This window comes from Pollicipes pollicipes, unplaced genomic scaffold (genome assembly GCF_011947565.3).
Source record: "Pollicipes pollicipes isolate AB1234 unplaced genomic scaffold, Ppol_2.1 Scaffold_4219;HRSCAF=4965_pilon_pilon_pilon, whole genome shotgun sequence".
NCBI classification, from domain to species: Eukaryota; Metazoa; Arthropoda; class Thecostraca; order Pollicipedomorpha; family Pollicipedidae; genus Pollicipes; species Pollicipes pollicipes.
Window position 1 is genome coordinate 28,744,247 of NW_023596448.1, and position 19,501 is coordinate 28,763,747.

General features: G+C 56.0%; 1 long non-coding RNA gene across 1 annotated transcript; it reads right to left on the reverse strand.

Annotated features, from left to right (window-relative positions):
• Window positions 1-11,450: 11,450 nt before the first annotated feature.
• Window positions 11,451-15,677, reverse strand: LOC119094871 (uncharacterized). Its single transcript, XR_005093829.1, has 5 exons — window positions 15,372-15,677; window positions 13,131-13,193; window positions 11,840-11,954; window positions 11,615-11,729; window positions 11,451-11,486 (listed from the first exon to the last, which is right to left on the reverse strand). It is a non-coding gene; the product is annotated as an uncharacterized LOC119094871 (long non-coding RNA).
• Between the last annotated feature and the right edge of the window lie 3,824 nt (window positions 15,678-19,501).

The following is a 19,501-nucleotide window of genomic DNA, read 5'->3' on the forward strand; positions in this document are numbered from 1 at the left end:
GACCTGCGCTTTGCCACGCCTCACCAAATGTGTGAAGCGCAGACTGTTATCCTGCGCGCAAATCACGTGAGCGATGAAAACCTGCAGGTCATGCCTGTTTGTTTCAAACATACGTTGACGCGCGGACCAGTGACCGAACTACCCGCATGGACCATAACCTGCGCTCCCGGCGGTGCGCACGGCGGCAGGACAGCGGTTCTTTGCACACTGAGCGGCGTCTCACATGAATGAGTTGCCATTGATGTTAGACGGCTGGATTTCACATGTTTTAAGCGCGCTGCCAAGTCCTTTCTTAACAATAGGGTTGCCGTGTATTGTTTGTGAGCGCATGCGTTTATTTGTTTTACCCCTTACCACTTCCCTTTGTTTTACATACTGATTTATATTTCAGAGTAATGGCACATGATAGTCATGTATGTATGTGGAATGTCAGCTGACGTCAAATACAATAATTATGGCCAACATAGAGGTCTCATCGACTGTGGGGACCTCCATCGGTGCAAAGGGACTGGCATTTGAGGACCCGACCGCAAAGCCGGGACCCATAATGCCAGCCTTTTGGGCCCTTAATCGTCGAGCTCGAAGGGCCCTCCGGGCCTCTCGGCACCTAAGAGAGGTGGCACGTACCCCATGCGCCCCTGCGTGCGCCACTGCCCCCGGCCACGTGTCTAAGCGCCGCAGAAATACGACCGGTCACATTCTGCAAACACTCGGAGACCTGGCGACATGAATGTGACCTGTTTGTGACCTGTGTGTGTGACCTGTGTGAATGGTCACATCCTGCGGACGCCCGGAGACTTGGCGTAATACTGACAAACAGTTCTGCTGGCCCGGCCATACGTACATGCATACGGCAAGGACATGCCGCACCCGTCCTGGGTATTTGCTCAGAAGATTATCACAAGAGTGCGAACATCAGTCTGACTGGCGCCTCTTGGGCCGATGAAGTGTTGGCACGCGCGGAATGTGAGGTGTGGATTCGAGTGACCTGAGCGCTCCGTTTCGTGCGCCGACATGCTGACGTACTCGGACCACACCAAGCTAGCCGGCCTGCCTCCCGGCCTCGCCAAGCTTGCCGGGCCTGCCTCCCGCCTCGCCAAGCTTGCCGGGCCTGCCTCCTGCCCCGCCAAGCTTGCCGGGCCTGCCTCCTGCCTCGCCAAGCTTGCCGGGCCTGCCTCCCTGCCTCGCCAAGCTTGCCGGGCCTGCCTCCCTGCCTCGCCAAGCTTGCCGGGCCTGCCTCCCGGCCTCACCAAGCTTTCCGGGCCGTTCTGTTCTGGCCTCGCAGTCAGGCTCAAGCACCCCGAGTTCCTTCAACGGAGGACAGTCCAGTACGCCTCCGGGAAGCTCCCGCGGACTCCGAAACGCGCTGCATTTCGTAGGCTCACATGCAGCCACGTGTCAGGTGTTTATGGGCGAAGGCATCCAGCTTGGCAAATACATGACAGTCAAATTCACTACGAGTATGCGCAGTGTTCGTGCTCTGCCAAGGTCCAAGCTGCGATGATATCGCGAACGACCAGTGCTCGCAGCGCTACGTTTCGTCCGCCCTCTCGCCGAGCCACCGCTGAACCGGCCGGCCAGGGCGAGCTGGCGCCGGACGGGCCGGAAGTGATGGGCGTGCTGGCTGACTCCTCGCCGGCTGCCCGAGGCGGCGTAACGGCGACGACTGCCAGTGAGGTCTCGGAGTCGGTGCGTGTCAGTCAGTGTCGGTGGGTGTCGATGGGTGTCAGAGGCTACGGTGGTGTAAGTCAGTGTCGATGGGTGTCGGTCAGTGTCGATCGGGTGTCAGAGTCGGTGTGGTGTCAGAGGCTATCTGTGGGTGTCAGTCAGTGTCGGTGGGTGTCAGTCAGTGTCGATAGGGTATCAGTCAGAGTCGGTGTGGTGTCAGAGGCTATCGGTGGGTGTCAGTTAGTGTCGGTGGGTGTCAGTCAGTGTCGATGGGGTATCAGTCAGAGTCGGTGCGGTGTCAGTCGTGTCGATGGGGTATCATCCAGAGTCGGTGTGGTGTCAGTCAGTGTCGATGGGTTCAGAGGCTATCGGTGGGTGTCAGTCAGTGTCGGTGGGTGTCAGTCAGTGACGGTGGCTGTCGATAGGTGTCGGAGGCTATCGGTGGGGTGTCAGTCGGTGTCGGTGAGGTGTCAGTCAGTGTCGGTGGGGTGAAAGTCAGTGCCTGTGAGATGTAAGTCAGCGCCGGCTGCCCTCTTGCGTAAGCGTCTCTGCCGGGAAGGGGAGGAGGCGTCGATGCCTCTTCCGCTCCTCACCTGGGGATGAAACCCACAAGTCCGAGGACTCCTGCGGAATCCGAGGAAAGAAGTGATAGGTTATTATATATTTATTAACGCCCCCACGCACGCGTGTTACCCCTCCCCCACCCTAACTTGTTGCGTCCTCGGCCAGAAATGTGGTGGTGCGACGTGGCGCGCCCTGTGACGAGCCGAGCGGCCGCGCACTACCGCACTCTCGGCGGCGGGGCTGAGCCGCACGGTCATCCGGTGTCCGCCGCACGGTCGTCCGGTGTTAGCGCAGCGATCGTCCGGTGCTAGCCGCACAACCGTCCAGCCGTTCATCCCCTCGTGACGTTCGTCCCCCCGGTCCGCGTGACGTTCGCTTTCATGCGCGGCTCGCGTTCCCACTGATATCCGTTGGTGGGCGGCACCTGGAGCACGCGCGTGATGGCCTGGTCCGGGTACAGGGCTGAGAGCAGTCCGCACTTGGCGCTTGGAAGTGGAAGCCGAGGCGCGCGACGACGCCCCGCTGACAGTGGAGGCGACAGCCGGACACCGGCGGCGGCGGCGGCGGCGCGCACCAGCTCCGAGCCTGGCTCCAGCGCCGCGCTCGTGTAGTGCTGATTTTCGACGGCTGGAATCTGGTGGCTGGGCTGCTTACCGCATGAGGTCTCACTGCTCCATTACCCGCCGCCGCCGCCGCCGCAGCCGCCGCCCCCCGCTGCCGCCGCCGCCGCCCGCCGCCGCCGCCGCTGCCGCTGCTGCTGCTGCTGATGATCGAAAGCCCGCGGCGGTACGGTGTGGCGGTGGCCAGCGCCAGCACCGTCAGCAGTCAGACCGTCCCCACCGGCGCCAGTCAGCGCCGGAAGCGCACCGCCGGTGGAGTGGGTGGCTCAGCAGCGGAGGACCGCGCCGGCCGGCGGAGGGACGCGCGGCCGACAGAGCGACGAACGGCCGGACACCGCTGGCGCTGCCTGACAGCCGACGGCAGAGTAACGCACGCGGCGCCAGTACCAGCGCCATTCACCGCACTGTCGATGAATACACTCATTTCAGTGCATACTGATTCATCCATCGTCATCAGCAGGCGTCGATTACCGGCGCAAGATTGCGCCGCAACTGGGATAATGAGTGGCAAGAAATAGTCGAACCCCGACGTAGGCCCATTCATCTGGGCGCGCGGTCTTTCGCCGTTGATGGCAGTTGCTCACCTGAGTTTTCAGGAACGGACCGCAAGCAAACGGAGACCTCGTACTTAATACGGATGTCAGTGGTCAAAGCGCACAACTGAAATCACCAGCATGCAAGGTGATTTAATCATACCAATGACGTATTTGAATTACAACCATTCCACTCACCACGTACATTTGGCGGACGAGCCCCGGAATGGCAGTGCGATGCCCTTTAACCCCGTCTCCATGGTCCCGAGTCGGGCTCTGCGCGACCCCCGTGACCTGTCACACCTTCACGAGCGGCGAGTGGGCAACGGCAATAAATACTGACATCGGTCACCTGACTGGCTGTTCATCTTTAGCTAAACTGCTGCTTTAGAACTCCATCTCGCCATGCTGATTGGACGCTGCTCAGCGGTTCACGTTTGAGCCACCGCTCAAACCGCCAGCCACGCTACAACCTCATTCGCTTACAATTCGGCTTGTATCGAGCCACTTCTGTTTGAAAGTCTGAAATGATGCTGATTGAGCTGTTTCATATCATGTATTCTATTTTCATGGAATTCTGTTCCCAGCTGCATTCTTCGAGGGCAGGATACCTCAGCGCATTACAACCGACTGGCTGTTGTGGTGCTGAGGCTACAACAGATGTATATGGATGCATGAATCCGATGTACGTTCCTGTGTCGACATGTGCTCTGTTTCGTAGGAGCTCAACTAGTTAAACTGCTAATAAATAAAGCATCACGGCCGTGGGAGTTCAGCTAGTTAAAATGCCACGTTAAAAATCACGAACCGCGTGAGTTCAGCTAGTTAACAAATTGCAAACAAATAAAGCGTCACGAGTCGTGGGAGTGCAGGTGGTTAAAATGCACACAAAGTGTCACGAACCATGGAAGTTCAGCTTAAGTGCAAACAAACAAAGCGTCACGAATCGCGAGAGCGCAGCTAGTTAAACTGCAGATAAACAGAGCGTCACGACCGAAACTGTCGCCTGCGATTCCAGCTTAACAAACACGCCAGGCGAACAGACACACAGCGGGCGATGGCTCATGATGTGCATGTTGCGTCGATACGACAGTACCGTCACCAAGCGGCACGATTCAGCTGGCGCCGTCGCGTTCAGCGCCCGACCGCCCGTTAGCATCGGCTTGACGCGGAGGTGGCACTCGCACCGCGACACGGCGCCTTTAACGCGCACGAGCTCGATGTTTTGCAGGTGTGAGATCGATTTGCCGTCCTGCGTGTGACGGTGCGCGGGTGGGCAGTTGTCGACGTCGTTCGGCCGCGTGGGCACGCCCGTCCAGCACCGCTGACCATGGCTTGGGGGCACGATGGCGCGCGGCACGACCTGCGTCAAGACGGGTGAGCTGCTCCTGCGCGGTGCGGGCTGGTGCGTGAGTGTCTGTTCTGAAGCGGGACCCATCTCAGTTTCATTCCACTCAGATGAAGGGTCAAAGCGTGCACAGAACGTGTACAGCGTCCGCAGAGCTCGGTTCGAGGTAGCATGGTGCGTTATGCATCGCGTTCGCTTTATTCATATGTGGTTAGCCCAGCGGCACTTGCACCACGAGCGATGCCTGGGGCCAGACGCCCTGAAAGCTGTCAGAAAGCTGTCAAAAAGCTGAAAAAAGTCAGTCTGCGTGCAAGTCCGTCACATCTGGACTAGTGCCCTCAGAGTTTATTGTTTGTTTTCCTAAACCTTACAAGTACCGACATCCGGTCAGGAAAACATCGAACGGCTGCTAGTACCAAAACTCATCAGTTCATACACTGAGTAAGTTGTCGGCAGAGTATGGGTGTTATGCACACACACCTGAAATGAGTTTCACTGTACACGTACGCTGCAGTGTTGGGCCTGCCCGTTGGCTCCCAAGCACGTCGGCTGCTGCCGGGTGCGAAGGGCGCCTCACGCCGGTCAGACGTGACCGCTGACTGCCGGCCGTGTCGACAGCGTTCCCCGCGGTGACGGTGACCGGCGCGGAGCGGGGCGGCGCGCTCCAAGAGAAGGCCCAGGCCCGGAACGCCTCCCTCAGGTGGTGCCTGCTCTCCGTCTGCTGCGCCATCCTCGGCATCTTGGTACGCGCGCTGCCCAGCCTCAGAGGCTGCTCGGCAGGCCGTCAGAAGGCTACGCGAGGTTCAGCAGCGTGATCCGGTGGTACACGAACGTGAGCGTGGCGGTGTCCATCAGCTGGCCGACTGACGTCATTAGGCGTCAGCGACTTGCTTGATGACCCTCGTGACGCTTCGGGTCGGGGGAGGGGGGAATAACGCTTCAGCAGGCTTTAACCAATCCGGAGTGGTTCATTGCGCCACATTCAGCAACGGCCTATTGTATGAGCTTCAGCAATATGACAAGTGGAGAATGTGACGCACGCTAGGCTCTGTCCATCCACGTATGCTTCGCTTAGATGCGTCCGTTTTTCACGCGACGTTTGAAACACTCGTGCTGCAGCGCTCGAACGCCTCACGCCAGCAGACGCCAGCTGACACGCCGTGCACTGGTTCCCAGCTGATCGCTCTGGCCGGCTCCGTGCTGCTCAGCTGGCGCCTCGCGCTGCTGGGCAGGTCTGCCGCCCGCGCTCACCCCGGCGACGGTGCTGCCACCTCGAGCCCGCTGCAGACGCAGATCTCTCCCGCCGGCAGTCGATCCCGCCGCCGACGGCCGACCCGGCCGCCGCGGCCGCCGGCCCCACGTGAAGCGACGCTGGGATAGGGCGGAACGGTGTGGAGGGACCCACTCCTGATACCCGGATAGTACTGACAGCGGGTCCCTGACGTCTGGTGCTGGGATGGCGCCGGCGTGGTTGAACCCGACTCCTGATACTCGGATCGTACTACTGGCTGAGCCTGACGCCTGGTGCAGGCCCCGACCACCGTTGCTAAGATTGCGCCGATCAAGGGACCTGGACCCTGTCATCTACGATACTGAGATAATGCTATGGGTCCTGACCAGAGATCTTACCTTCTGGAGTTTGGGGGTGGGGGAGGGAAGAAGAGGAGGCTGAGTCAACAAAGCTGACCCATCCTACTCCAAAAGTCTGATTTTTCCTTGGACCCAGGCCTTTGATCTGCGTCCCTAATGCTTCTTAAGAAACATATCTGGTCGGGTTACAGAACTGTTTCAATGCTGAGAAATGGCTTCGCATTTGAAGACGATGTGATAGTGCTAATGATGATATGTGATGATGACGATGATGTTGAGTAATATTATGTATATATAATATAATCAGCCATGTACTCAGGTGCAATTTGCACGGCAAGTTGTGGGAAAGCACGGTTCCGATGAAAGATGGCTCACATTGTTTGTAATAGTTAATGTTTATAATGATTTATATGAAACAATAATAATTTATGTATAATAATGTAATAATTCATTCACTATAATAATTATGTATAATAATAATGATGTATATGTATAATAATTTATGTTTGTAGCAATGCACTTGTGACTCGTAAGCCAACCGTGCAGCTAACTAAGGTCGAGGACAATCCTGCTAATTCAACGTTACACTTGCAGAAAAGCCAGCAAACACTCGCGCCACCACAGAAGCATCGCCTGTTCTTCATATTTTTCCGACGCCCCACTACCATCCAACTCGTCTGAGCATGACCAGCCCAGCACGCCCGCGGCCGGGGACCACGCCTGCCAGCGGGAGGCACCACCAGCACCACATCGCCAGCAGGGACATGACCCGCTACAGCACGAGAGCCGACGACGCGCAGCCGGCTCAGCAGCGCGAGCGAGCCCCGGCAGAGCGTGAGGGCGCGCAGTCAGCGGGGAGCAGGGAGACGGAGGACAGCGACGACCGCTGGTCGGCCAGGGTCACGAGGCGGGCGGGGGCGGCAGCGGCCGCGAGGAAGCCCGCGAAGAAGATCGAGCCAGTCGTCTGGCCTCGCCGGCTGGAGAACGTCAGCTGAGCAGGCGGGCCGCGGGCCGACCGCGATCCTTGTCCGGGCGACTTGGACGAGGATGCTTTTCAGGGCTTCCGATTATGCCATGCTGGGATGCAGTGGATGTGCATTGTGTGACCCCCCACCAGGACAAATGGTTGTGCGAGTTTTAGCCTCGGGTTTTGTGCTTGATTTTGGCGGGGATCTTGCAGCTCTATGTTTTCTCATAGTTCAGGGTTCGGCCAATTGACCCGATTTGCGTGACGTATAACATTCTTTCAGAAACCGCTAGCTACCTAGCGAACGAGTTTGCGCTTTCTGGGCGAGGTATTTCGCTCATTGTATTCCATCTGCGAGTCTCTCCGGGGTTCAACGAAAGCTGCATCGATCGCACGCCATATAAACAGGAGTTCGAATCACGTCTTTCTCGCACCGACACGTGACATACCCGCAGCCGCCGCCGCCGGTGCAGCGGGCCGGCCGTATACCTACTCGCGGCTCCCGCCTTCCGACCAAGAGAACGCCGTCCCGAAATGGACCGGGAGGCCTGCTAATGACACCATAGAGCCTTGGATTACTTACTGACTGTAGTGGCATGATAATGCCGACTTAAATATTGAGTGAAACGTTTATTTCTTGTAAGGCACGGCAAAGCTCAAGGGAATGGGTCAACATCCTATGCAAGACGTCAGTCATGACCCATGCAAGACGCGGAGTAGGTGTAGCCCAGACATCAGACCAAAGTGAGGCTGCACACGGTACCGGCATCCCTGTCATCACGGTCACGAGGTCACGGACCACTGACCTCCCATGGCACGGCCGGGTTTCGGCAGTTCCTTTCCGCGTCAGCGTGCAAGAAAACAGGTGGTTGTTTGGCCCTGGGGTCACATCCAGCAGGCAGAGACTCTGTCACAGAACTTTAAAAGACACTGACGAGTCCTTAACACAGGCATCGAGATCGATGGCACATCGCCGATCCGGCTGGCCCACACGAAGTAAATCACGCGTCTTTACAACAGCTTCCACCTCCAGCTGGTCCTCTTCGGGAAAGGTCTGTGCCTCTGCCGGCGGCTCGCCCACGTCCTCAGCCGCCTGATCACCGGACGCAGCAACAGCATCCCCTCTCTGGCGGACGTCGGTCCTCCTCCCCCTCCTCCGGAGAGGGACGCCGGTCCTCCTCCTCCTCCTCCGGCGACGGATGCCGGTCCTTCTCCGGCGACGAAGGACGCCGGTCCCCCTCCTCCGTCGGCGGAGGACATCCGTCCTCCTCCTCCTGCGGCGGAGGGCGCCGGTCCGGCGAGGTCGACAGAACCATCTCCGCTGCCGCCACCTCATCGCCATCTGCGCAAGCCAGCGCGTCGTCGACCGTAGCTGGCGCTTCCGGAGCTTCGGGACGCCGGCGAGCGCACCACGCCGGCCGGCCGAGCCAGCGCCGGACCGCCACCGACTGGAGCGTCGCCGGCGGCCGGAGCGTCACCGGCGGCCGGAGCGTCACCGGCGGCCGGAGCGTCACCGGCGGCAGGGGCGTAACCGGCGGCAGGGGCGTCATCCGGGCGGATGGAGCGTCCCTGGCGGCGTCACCGGCGGCGGGGGGCGTACCGACCGATGGGGCAATCACCGGCCGATGGGGAGTCGCCGGCGGCTAGAGCACGGCCCAGGCTCTTGGCTAGCCGGGGCCGCGGCCGGCCCTGCCGACGAGCGGGGCCGTCGGCGGGACGGCGCGGCGCGGCGTCGGCCGCTCGCTGGGGCCTCGGCGGCTCCAGCTTGGTGCCCCACCAGCCGGCAACCAGCCGACCGGGAAGATGTCCGGACTGGACGCGTCCACCCACTGGTCGAACCGCTCCTCCCAGCCGTCGAAGTGGATGCGCAGCAGGCGCCCGACCACGGCCGCCACGGTCGCCACGCACACCAGCTGCGGGTCCATGAGATCCACTGCCTCCAGCCGCTGGCCCGGCTGAAAGCCGTGCGAGAGCGGCGGTCGCTGGAAGAGCCGCGCCGGCGCCGCCTGCGCGCCCGGCCTGCGATGCCAGGTACGCCTCCAGCTGAAGGTGTCGGCCGCGTGGCCGTGCGGCGGCGTCAGCGCCACGCCCACGGTCCGGCAGAACCCCGGCGGGAAGATGTACGGCGAGCTGGCGTGGTAGCAGAACCAGTCGGCGTCGGCGCGCCCCGGCTCCGGCGGCAGCGACTCCAGCCGCACCATCAGGAAGTGGTTGCCCAGCACCTGCATGACGGTGGGCCACGCCGATGCTGCCCAGGTTCAGCGGGTCCAGCGCCTCCAGCTTCATACGCACCTGGGGACAGCAGTCGGGTGGGGTGGGCGGTCCAGTCATCACGCATACTGAGTCACAACGGGGCGGACTAAGAACGCCACAACGATACGGACGCGGCTCGCCCACCGGTCAGACACCAACAGAGCGACGGCGGGGTCACGCAGAGATGCGCGCAACAATATCACCACAGAAAATCGGTCCGAGAATGACAGAGAGGAGAAAAAGTGAGACGACAAAATCGGTCCGAGACCATTCTACCCGCCAGCGGCGCACCTTGAAGCCCTCGTGCGTGATGGGCGGCGGCGCCGGCAGGCAGTCCTGCGTAGCGTCCGTGGCAGGAAGGAGCCCGTCTCGCAGCGCGCCAGGTAGTCGTCTGGCGCCGACAGCCGGTGGCCGACGGCGCGCGCCCAGCCCACCGGGTGCACCTGGCGCAGGGGGGGGGGGGGGGTACATCACGCAGCGCTCACTCCCACCAGCATCCGACGCGTCCCCCGGGCGTGCCTGCTACATGGGACGGGGACAGGCCGCTCTCTACGATCTCTCTCCCCCCGAATCTCACACCCATACCCAGATTAAGGGAGATTAGGCACGGATTGGCACAAAACCACAGCGGGAGCAGTTTGGAGGATATTTAGCACTCGCTAGCTGCAGAAGTATTGCAAGTTGGCACGGCCGATTTCAGCGACATAGGCACCGGAATACAAGCTGAGCCCAACACCCATACTTGTAAGTCACCATTTCCCTGAGCTTCGCGACGAATACACAGCCCTCTGTCAACAAAGCTCAACGCACCACCACCTGACCACAGCTACCGGCTACACGCCCCACATCGCTGACGTCACAAGCCGGCGAGGCGCCGCGTACCGGCGGGCGGCGCGCGACTCACCAGCGGCGAGTTCTCGTGACACCAGAAGCCGCCGTCGTCGTCCGGCGCGTCCAGGTAGTGCACGTGCAGGCGGCGGCCGACCACGCGGCTGACGGTGGCGGCGCGCACCTGGCTGATGCAGCTCTTGTCCACCACTTCCACCGTCTGACCCACCGCGAGCTGGGAGCTGAGGCCGGCCACCACCTGCGCCGCAGAGCAGCGGGGCCTCAACAGTCGCGGTCGCCCGCTGCACCGCACGGCAGAGCGCCTCAGTGGACAATACCGGTCTTCCGGTGGAAGCCGTGGGACAGTGTGCCCTACAGTGGACAACACTGACCTTCCGGTGGAAGCCGTGGGCAGTGTGCCCTACAGCGGGCAATACTGACCTTCCGGTGTAAGCAGCGGGACAGTGCCCTACAATGGACAACACTAATTTTCCGGTGGGCGCTGTCGGGCAGTGTGCCCTGTAGTGGACAATACTGACCTTCCGGTGGAAGCCGTGGGCAGTGTGCCCTACAGTGGACAATACTGACCTTCCGGTGGAAGCCGTCGGGCAGTGTGCGAGTGCCATGAGCCGCTGCACCAGCAAGCGCTGCCAGTCGGCGCGCGGCCGGGCGGCGGCCGGCGGCGTCAGCGGCAGGCCGTGCGCGGCGCACCAGCCCACCGGCTTCACCTCCTCCGAGCAGAGATCCACCCAGCGGTCCCGGCTGGCGTCGTTGCCCATGCCCTCGAAAGCGCACCAGGCCGCGGTAGCCCCTGCACCTGCAGCACGGCCGCCGGCCAGTAGGTGGCGGGCGCGCCGTGGCCGGCCGGCCGCTCGGCCACCTCCACGCGCAGCCCGGCGCCCACGGCTCGCCAGGTGGCGTTCAGCGGCGCGTGTCCGAAGCAGCAGACGGGCCGCGGCCGTGAACGTCGGGTCACGCATCAGGCTGTCCCAGCTGAACGCGTCCGGCGCCGACTGGCTGGCCGGCGACGGCAGCGGGATGGCAGAGTCGAGGCGGCATCCCGCGGTGGCAGCGGCGGCGGCGGCGGGCACCCGGCGGGCGCCGCCCGAGCACCGCTGAAGACAGAAGGACAGGTCAAATAGGGAACCAACAATTACGATGATCTGCAGTAAAGCTTGCAAGGTTGAAAATGATTGATAGATAGATCCAGCATTGATGGAAAGTTATAACGTGATAACCCTACCTTGATCTTTTTGTATTCTTGCTTCTGCTGATCATTGCCATCACCATCCCTCCCCCTCTTCAACACTGGTTGATCCTTATCAGCAGGAGCAGGGATGATCTGGCTGTTTGGGCATCTGGAAAATGAACTAAACATATCACAATTGTACTAATACACCAGAGACATGAATGACATAAATGATAGATAGATTCAGCATTGATGGAAAGTTATAACGTGATACCCTACCTTGATCTTTTTGTATTTCTTGCTTCTGCTGATCACTGTCATCACCATCCCTCCCCCTCTTCAACACAGGTTGATCCTGATCAGCCGGCGCAGGAATGATCTGGCTGTCAGGCATCTGGAAAATGAACTTAACATGTTACAATTGTACTAATACACCAGAGACACACCCAGTACTCCTGATCACCACCATTCAAGTCATGCATCAACTTTCATTATGCCACACTAAATGCCGTGGTTATGCCAAATATATATATATATATATATATATATATATATATATATATATATATATATCCTACCTCACGTTATGGTGATCGGGAATTATAAAGATCACTAGGCCTGTAGGTCCCCATTTCGTCACACTCCCGGTCCATTAACCAGTCTCAAATTATGGGAAGATTTAGTGTGGGACGTTGCACATGATGTCAGCCCAGTGCAGAAAGTCAAAGAAAATGTGTTCCTGGTCAAATTGCAAGATATTTTCAGAGAGACCCAAGCTAATTGGAATACGGCTTCACTTCAAAGGTCCATTCATAAATTACATTGCATATTCAGTAGGCTTCTCTTTTAGGGTGTGCCGGTGCCGGCTGAGCCGCCGATCCGTGCGCCTCTTTACCGGGAAGAAGCGGAGGGGGACCTGGTCCTCCCTTTTGAAGATTTCCTTCATGGCGTGATCCTGGTCGTTGCTCCCCAAGCCATCGTGCTTTCCCCCAACGCGGCCCTCTACAACAAATTTTGACGCTTTACCAACCCTTTCAGTGTCAGTCTGAGGCCGGCTGGGCACTAGACATACTTCAACTAACTCGGCGATATCCGGAACATTTGCGTGCAGACCTGTCTCAGGTCGCATAAATGATCGAAGCGCCGCCTCCGGCAGCCAGCGGACGACACCGCTGCGTGTGGGCAGCCACTCGTCTCCGAACCGCTCTCGCCCCGCCACCACTCTACGCTTGAACTCTCTGAACTGCCACAGGAGGCACGCACACCCCGATCCCAGGCACGTGGCACTGCACGGCCTCGGGAGAGTCAGGGGTCCGCCCCACAGTCGAGTCACGAGGTCGACTAGCGTGTCGTTAGCGTAAGTCTCTAGGTCCGTTTTGTTGGTCGGATAGCGCGCGATGTCCAAGATATCGGTCATGAGTCCCTCGACGTCGGTTTGTCCTCGATACTTCTCAAGGTCTGGGAGTGCAAGGAGTGTCCGCGCAACCTCACGCCGTCGGTAAGTCACTTCCCGTAGGACGTCGGTGGACGCGTCAGGTGGGTGTGTGTCAGAGAGTTGCCTGCGACTCACCTGTGCTGGACCGCCACTCAAAGCACCGCTGACGACCGCAGGTCCGTCCTCCTCCAGACGACCCTGGAAGTCAGCGTCAGTCAGCTTCGCCATGTCCTATCGGAACCGATGCACGGCCACCTCGTCGTCAAACACCGTGCATGTCGCGGCCTGGCCAGCTTTACCAAGCGTGACGGCGGGGCGCATGATGTCGAGCACTGCCAGTGCATTGGAAAGGAACCTGGCGTCCCGAAGGGAATTTAGGGCTGATTTGGCATTGTTTTTGTCGATGTCACCACTCGCAATGCCATCCTTGAGCATTGCTGCGGCCACATCGGCCACACCGCGACAACATCGCGGCCACATCGGCCACACCGCGGCCACATCACGGCTCGTCCAAATACGTTCAATGGCCTCTCCCAAGTGCGCCACGAATCGCGTCTCAATAAGGCGCTGAAAGACCACGCATAGCAGGTCCAAGTCTTCAGCTGTCCGCCCAGTTTGTCGTTTTCAGTTTTGGCGAAGCCGTGAACACGGTTATAATCGAATTTGGTTGCTGGAAAAAATCGCTCACCCACGCACATGTCTGATGGTGCTTAATTTTGTCCAAGAGAGACTCCAGCCGGTGCGGCCGGTCACTGAGGTGCATGAACGATGGATTTCCATGCAGCTCTCACCAGATGCACCGAAGCCACTGACTGGTCCCGAGTACACGGCCTCAGAGTCCGAAGAAGCAGAGAGGACTTGACGCCCAATCTTGTCCACTGCCAGTCCCAAGTCGTTGTTAAGGTAGTCAGTAATGTGAGCGAGCACACCCCGCCCGTTGGTCTCGTTGCATCCAGTGACTGCATCACACTGCCGCGGCGGGAGGGTGGCTGTGTAGATGGGAACGGGGTCAGGATACGGTCTCACCACTGCGGTCGTCCCGTGAACTACCACAGTGTTGGCGTCGGTGTCAGGAAGTCGCAAGTTCACAGCCTGTAGCGTCACGCCAGTCACTGTGACCTTGTCCATGGACAAGTGCATGTGCCGGGCACGTCCACTCACAGGGTTTGGCGTCTTGATGTGTTGCTTCAGCTCGTCTTTGAAAACGTCATAAATCACGTCCACAGACTGGGCAGCGGTTAGGTGAGTTTGATGCTGATTGCCAACTTTGACCTCCAAGGCATTCAGAAGAAGGCGTTCGCGTTCAAACTCGGCATACGTATGACGACGGGTAATCATGTCGTATGCGATGGTTAGGTTTTTTCAGTGGCTTCGCGACGCTCCTCACTTTGCCGCTGCACCAGCCTGGGGAGGGGTCCCGCCCTGCGTGTCCGCTCTGCCGTCACAGAGAGTCAGTGTCGATTCGAGGCCACATGCTTTGCCAGCCGCTGGTTTTTTCGGCCGTCCAGGAGAACACCTAGATCAGACCACGGGTCCGTGGTGCCTCTGTCGGTGGAGTGGCGGTTGCACCGCCGACAGATGCCATACTCCTTGTCCCGCGTGTCAAGTAGTAGCCAGTTGTCCATGTCGCTGTCTGTTGTCGCCTCAGTGTCCGGTTGGGTACCTCTGTCGATATTTGTCAGGGTGATCGGCACGTCCCGCGTCTCGTCTGTGGCCGTCTGCCTACGTCCTGATGAACAAATGGTCAGACTCTCGAGCTGAGCCAGGCATTTGCCAATCATAACCTCTCGCCGCCGGTGGCATGTCACAGCATGTACATTTCTTCACTCCAACAAACGTAGTCGGCATTCCTCCAAGCGCATGCACGTCCATGCCTCCTACCACAACTGCATTTCCAGTCTGCCCCGCCCCAACATTTTCTACGGCTCTGCTCTCATCCACCACCTTGCTTCCTACAGCGGGCACTCCTCCCCCCATCTGCACGCCACAAGCCAGCGTCACCTCCACATGCTCACTCTTCACCACCTTGCCTCCTCCAGAAGCCATGCTTCCATCCACATGCACACCACGAGCCTGCTCCACCTCCACATGCGTGCCCTCCATCACCTCGCCTCCTCCAGAAGCCACACTTTCATCCACATGCACACCACGAGCCCGCTCCACCCCCGCGTGCCTGCTCTCCACCACCTCGCCTCCTCCAGAAGCCACACTTCCATCCACATGCACACCACGAGCCTGTTCCACCTCCACATGCATGCCCTCCACCACCTCGCCTCCTCCAGAAGCCACACTTCCATCCACATGCACACCACGAGCCTGTTCCACCTCCACATGCATGCTCTCCACCACCTTGCCTCCTCCGGGAGTCACACTTACATCCAGATGCCCAGACGCAACACCGCGCGACGTCGACGGACCGTCGGGTCCTCCGCTGTCGGGCTGTGATATCAACAAGTCCTTAACCGCACCCTCCTCATACCTCTTCTGACGAACTGACTTCGCCTCCGCTCTTACACATTTCTGCACAAAACCTCGAAGCTTTTTCGGGCCGACCTGGTGCTGGGATCTGGCGTGTCTTGGCAGGTTATGCTTTGTCAGCCGCTTGCCACAGGTGCTGCAGGGCACCAGGTCGCCGTCCTTAATCACTTGGTGAGGGCGTCCACGGCCCCGCATGGCCAAAGGGATCTGGAGGAAGGATGGCAATGATGACGAGGTCGCGTGCTACCCTGAGCTCTGCCGACCGGTGTCGCACCATAAGTTCTGCCACCTAGCGGTAAAAAGTGGAATAAGCGGTGATGAATTTTTGTAGATGGCAGCACTTACTGCCACAAACCAGCAGTACGCATGACTGTGGAGGGCACATATGTGGAAACTGCTGTGAAGCCACTCAAGGCACTTTCCTGAAAAAAATGTATTTTGGCTCCATCATTTCTTGTATATCCCCCCACATCTGCAGCTGGTTGGAGCACATCCTGAAAGTAAACCTTGAATGTGTTCCTATTTTTTGTCAAGGCATAAAAGCTTGCTATTGACATATTGCTTTGAGCTTGGCTTTGCAGTTGAGGAATGTGTGATGAAATTCAACCAGCATAAAATATTCAGACAAGAGTCTTGGACTCATGCACATAAACACACTGCCAAACTGTACAAGTACTTTTGATATACTTTTGGCTTCTGTTAGAATGGGATGAGAAAACTTATGTCACTGGTTCTCACAAAAATTATGTACCTACCATCACTTCCATGAAAGTAATGTAACTAAGCCTAACCTAGCAAAGCTTTACCTCAACTCATCCTGACTAGCCCATTGATATAACAGCACCCATTTGTGAGTCATTGATCCTGTAAAATTTCTACTGTTTCTTTCTGTGCAAGTAACCAACTGAACCAAACTTAGAGTAGCCCATATGTTGAACATCATCTTATCATATCTGATATATTTCTTGATAGCAGCCTTTGTGGTTAAAATCACAATGCAGCTTGTTTTCAGCTAGTATCACCTTGTGTTTTGGTTCAATTTATTTCTGCCAGCTTGTTGACACCGCAAGTTGATGTCAAAGCAACAACCTAGCAGCCAACTGAGAGGACAGGCCTATGTATAAATTATTTACACTGCTTCTAATAACTTATTCTGATTGTCATGGTTTCTCTCTGTCAAGGGCAATAGTAGGTGTGATCCACAAGACAGTGTCTTCCAACTGTAATGTAACTTCAGGATGGCCACAGAACCAGCTTTGCCACTTGCCTTTTAAATTGCAGCAAAGGTAGCTAAGCTTGGCTATTAATACTTTATTATTGAAAGCTTGAAATGTTGGCTTTGCATTAAAAAGGGGATGGTCTATTTGCTGGACACCTAGAGCTACCTTATATCATCATAGCTATGCAGCTTAGGGTATTGTTGGTTAAACATATTATTCATTCCACAGCACTCATTTGCCCAGTCAGCAAACTATCACCACAATGGACAACATCTTGTTGAGACAGGCATGAAGGGACCACTGCAACAAACTTAGGGCAAATGTTTACAAGTATGGGACAAAATAGCTTAATTACATATCTTTGTGGAATCATAATTGTGTCATAAACAAGGTTTTGATGAATATCAAACAGAAAATGGGCAAACCTGGTTACAAATAATTATTTGAAAGCGGGTCAAGTTCACAACTAGGTGCCCTACAGGAGAAAATTGCTGGTGGGCAGGCTTCTTTCTGCTCTTTCAAATAAAGTCAGTACCTTCTGCATGGCTTGCTCACAAATAGGGTCATCCAACCCAAACATAAAATATAATTGTCCATCATACCCAACATACAACATCAAAATGCAAAATAGTAAAGATACCCTCTGCACTACACTCATGAGGGGAACAGAGTTTTGCTGGGCAGAATATTGCTGGTTAACATTTCTGGATTGGCCATGTCAGTTCTGTCCAAAAGGATCAGCTGCAAAATAATTTAACACAGTGAGGCATTGAACCTGGATTGGCTTCAATTTATCATTACTGAGCCCCACTTTGAACCCCAAAAAACATCAAAACAGATAATTAATTAGGGATAATTTCCACTATACCTAATTTTATTCCTTTGAATTGTCTCTTTCATTTGCTATGAATCATTCACTCTTGGGTGCATATCAAAATGGTTTAGGCAGCTGGCAAATATATCTGCTATATGCATTAAATATGTACAAGTCTGCAATTGAAGAATTTTTCAGCAAAATTTGCCTATATTTTGGGCTATAGACTGCATCTACTAAATCATCAACAAGGTAGGATTTAAGTATTTGTATCACCTATATGCTACACCAAGAAAAATGGCAGGAGGGAATAAGCAAAAAGGCTTAGAGTTGCTCAGTCAAATTTTTTATCAAGTCACTTGAATAAAAACCTGTCAAAAGGAGTGCTCAAGTGGTAAGATTTTGCCTTTAAGCTCCATTTAGAAGTCTTTTCTTGAATTTTTCACTCCCACATTTCAGGAGCAGTGCAATTTGGTAGCCAAGTCTTTTTTGAGTAAAAGATTATGTGCAGTAAAACTCTCCACCAGGCCCTGCATGGTGCTTGCATGGTATGACCCCAAAAATCAGGGATGCATGAAACCTTGCATTGGCACACAGCTGCACAGGTTGATGGTATTTTGTACACAAACCAAGATCAAGTGCAACCAACTTGAGTTGGTGAAACTCCTGGGCTTGGAGGTAACTACTGTCCTTGCTCTGTGCATACATACATGATTAAGACGTAGGTGGAGGCAGGATGTGGCCAAAGGTGTCCAGGTTCTGTGGAGCCTCGTGTATGCTTAGTGGTTCCAAGTAGGCTAGGACTTTGATGATATCTTAAAAACGTGAGAGGAACATATGGGTTTAGTATGTGTGGTTAGACAATTTCAGGCAGGAGTGGAAAATTCAAAAAAACATGGGGAAAAGGAGTGAAAAATGCCTCCTCGTATGTCGCTGGCTCCCACCCCGAGTCGGCAATTCTACGACACTGACGGAAACAGCGGGCGGGCGCGTCAAAGACAACACGCCGAAAAATGAAATCATTGCGCCACAGATGAAAATATCAAGGCACATCATAGCACTATTCTACTGCTGTCGTCTCCTTGAACCCCGCGGGAAAGCAGTCTTTCATTTGCCTCACTTTACACATAAGAAAACGCGTTACGCCAAACTCGTTCAACGTAGGCAGTGACATCACGGCAAGCATTTCAGAGCATGTTGCACCGAACATCCGAGCGCTCAGAGTTCGGCGTATGACTGAAAACAAATTTCGGCGCACAGAGGGGCCGCTGTCTTACGGAATCACAATGCTGCGAGAGTAAATGTAGGCAAAGAAATGCCGCAAATACATCTTTTGTGCACAAATGAACTAAAAACTCAGCAAAATTTGGCTTGGCCTCTCTTTGATGCGACCGACCGCGAGGTTCAGCACACTGATGCCGAGAAGGCGGGCTCAGTGGGTAGATTTGTTTGCAAGCTGACCTCACCCCAAAGCCTTTGCCAATCAGCTTATTGTGTGTGTGGTAAGCAGGGGCGTAGTTCCGCAAAATGAGTTGGAGGGGCTGAACAGGGAAAAAAAACCCAATTTGCCACTCAAAATATGCCAACGAACAGGTTTCTCCCGTTATTTTATTCACTTTTTCCCAAAGCTAGAGGTCTGAAGACCAAATTGATCTGCCTATAATTTCGACGACAGAAAAGATCAAAACTTACCATTTGTTACCAATTCACCGGATTCGTCCTACAGAAAGCCAACCAAGCTGCAATCAATGTCGCTTATCTTGTGCGGTTTGAACTAGTACTTTTGACCGTTGGCTCCAGCTTGTCGGTTTTCGAGACGACCGAAGGTCTCCAAGTCCCGCTATCAGGCGAAAATTGGGAAAATGCTCGTATTAACTGGTTCAAGCGTGATTTCTCTCCGAGGTGACCAATGATTTTTAACGACGACGATGCACACCACTATATATATATATATATCAATATATATATATATATATATATATATATATATATAT